Source organism: Trichechus manatus, unplaced genomic scaffold, assembly GCF_000243295.1.
Source record: "Trichechus manatus latirostris isolate Lorelei unplaced genomic scaffold, TriManLat1.0 scaffold00099, whole genome shotgun sequence".
Taxonomy (NCBI): Eukaryota; Metazoa; Chordata; class Mammalia; order Sirenia; family Trichechidae; genus Trichechus; species Trichechus manatus.
The window spans coordinates 6,658,036-6,661,054 of NW_004444035.1; positions in this window are offsets into that span (position 1 = coordinate 6,658,036).

The following is a 3,019-nucleotide window of genomic DNA, read 5'->3' on the forward strand; positions in this document are numbered from 1 at the left end:
AGACTGGATTAGTCTAGGGTGGGTCTTAAATCACTCTCTTTTGACGTATAAGAGATTAAACAAGGAAGTGAAAGAAGCAGAGTTGGGGGAAGAGAGACGTCAAGTCACATGAAGATCACCCAGGAGCAGAAGTTCAAAGAGACAAGGACCTTCCTCCAGCGCCGACAGAGAGAAAAAAGCCTTCCCCTAGAGCCAGCACCCTGAGTTACGAAATCTCGCCTCATGAATAGTGAGAACAAATGTTTGTTAAAGCCATCCACTTGCGGCATCTATTACAGCAGCACTAGCACACTAATGTTACATGATAACTGATTGAATATTTCAAGGTTTCAGAGTATCATAAACCTTACTGAAAGAGGAAGTTAAATCAGACATTTCAGAGATTTAATGTTTGAAAAACAAGCTATGGCAAAAAAAGATAAACAAGATCTAACAGTTTGATATACAATAGGACAAAGACAGCCGATGTAGAAATAGAGGCCCCAAGGAGGCAGAGGAAGTTGAAGACGTATGGTATCGAACGCTACCTTGAATGGAAAACAACTTCGAAGCGATGAGGCTTCTTTATTGCAGCTTCCTTGAAAAATCTTGGTCTTGCTTTTCGTCGCCACTTCGAAACAGATACACCAGTGTGAAGATGCACTGTGACGCCTCTCTGAAGCTTGGTACGGTGGTGAGCCACACAGGTCTGTTTTTCAGTATGTTTGCTTCCCTTTTGTAGCCCCAAACCCAAGGAAGGGCCACGAGATCGGAACGCTTCAATGCGACAGGGCAGAAAGCAGAGCATTCGGTTGACAGGTGCCCCGCTGAGCTCTGCAAAGCCTGTCCCCACCACAGCCACCCTTGTCCTTATCCTTTAGGGTCTTGAACAGGATGTGCAAGTATGAGAGGAGGGCTGAAAGACACAGACGACGCTGCTCAAGGATGCCCAGCAAAAATCACACTTTGCTGATGGGAAGATTATCCCCCCTGGTGGATTTCTTTGATTTGGGCTTTATTTTTATTTATTATTTTACTTCATTTTATTATCTACTACAGATTTAACCCAACAGTTTTTCCCAGAGCCAAGTGTGCTTAATCTTCAGGTTTTCCATGTGGAAACTTTGTTAGGAAACTGATGGACATTTATAGGAAAGGTGTATGTCTTTTATAAAATGAACTCCAGGATGATAAGGTTTATGCCTCTGCAAATCCCCTCTGTGGGATAAATCTTATTCCTAATGTATGATTTTATGTATAAAATGACATCCATAATATAATCACCGCCAAATATTCTGACAGAAGTGGGTTAAGTTATACTGGGGTTTTTTAAATGTCACAAATACTCAGTTTGGGCCTTGACCAAATGAGATGCCTCTGATTCTTAGGCCTTGGAGGCTGTTACACAAATCTGAAAAGTTCTTTACTCTTCTTTTTAATGAAAGAATAAGGATTTGAGCTCTTACTTCATCAAACGGTGTTCTGGGTATGCAAGGGATATAGAAATATCTGGCATAATATCTGCCTATGAAAAGCTTTCAATTAAGGTGAAGAATTTAAGACTTGAAACAAAAGCAAGCACTATAAGGCATTTTATGACGTTAAGTGGTGGATAAGCTCTAGAATTTAAAGTAGGAAGCATCTTAGATATCAATTAGCTAAACCTCCTTTGTTTCATGGAATACAAAAGTTAGTCCTATAGAAGTCATCTCCAAAATGAGCACTGAAACTTACTCACACCAATGTCTCCTGACTCCAGGTGGAATGCTCTTCCCATCAACCTCACTAGCAATGACTATAATAGCAGATGAGGGTTAAAGGAGCTCCCTGAGTCCATGACAGCTGAGATGTCACAGAAGTTGGCTTCCTATGTTTGACCATAGATAGATGATATCATGGATTGAATTGTGTTCCCCAAAAATATATGTCAACTTAGCTAGGCCATGATTCTCAGTATTGTGTGGTTGTCCACCATTTTGTGATCTGATGTGATTATCCTACGTGTTATAAATCCTAATCTCTATGATGTTAATGAGGCAGGATTAGAGGCAGTTATGTTAATGAGGAAGGACTCAATCTACGGGATTAGGCTGTATCTTGAGTCAATCTCTTTTGAGATATAAAAGAGGGAATCGAGTACAGAGGAGAGGGACCTCATACAACCAAGAAAGAAGTGCCAGGAGCAGAGTGTGTCTTTTGGACCTGAGGTTCCTGTGCTGAGAAGCTCCTAGACCAGGGGAAGACTGATGACAAGAACCTTCCTGCAGAGCCGACAGAGAGAGAAAGCCCTCCCCTAGATCTGGCGCCCTCAATTCAGACCTCTAACCTCCTAGACTGTGGGAGAATAAACGTCTGTTTGTTAAAGCCACCCACTCACGGTCTGTCATAGCAACACTACATAAAAAAGATGGATGACATGTAGTTACTTCACTTGTTGAGAAGCTGAGGATGAAAGCACAACAGGCCAGAATTGGCACTGGGGAATAAGAGGAGCACTCCTATCACCCTACTACGGTGAGTCACAGGAAGGGGAGAAGAAGAAAATAGCAACTTACTATTTATTACCTGTCCACTGTGTCCCAGACATAGCGACTGGTGATTTATATGGGGCGATTAATATTTACTGAATGAAAGAACAAATGACCTCGTTTATTTCTCACAACAATCTTGCAAGTTTCAATAAGGAAACCAAGGCTTATTTAGTTGCCTGGCAAACAACCCCCCATTCGTAGGGCACCAGGTCTTGTGTTCTACACAGGGGTTCAAAGGTGTCCCCAATTCCCTACTCTATTAGAAAGTAGACATATTGCAAGCAAACTCCAGAATTCGTACGTGCAGTCTGCCTCGGAGATTTATTCCCACAAACTCAGAGAAGTTTTGTAACACTTTCAAGATCACAAAGCTAAAAAACAGAAGTTAACCTTCCAAACCAGAGCTATGTTTTAATACTTTAACATTCATGGTCTTCCCATTACAACTGATAGTCTGCCGTGTGAAAAGGCAGCAGAGAAAATGGCATCATCTAGGTAGAGCAAATTCT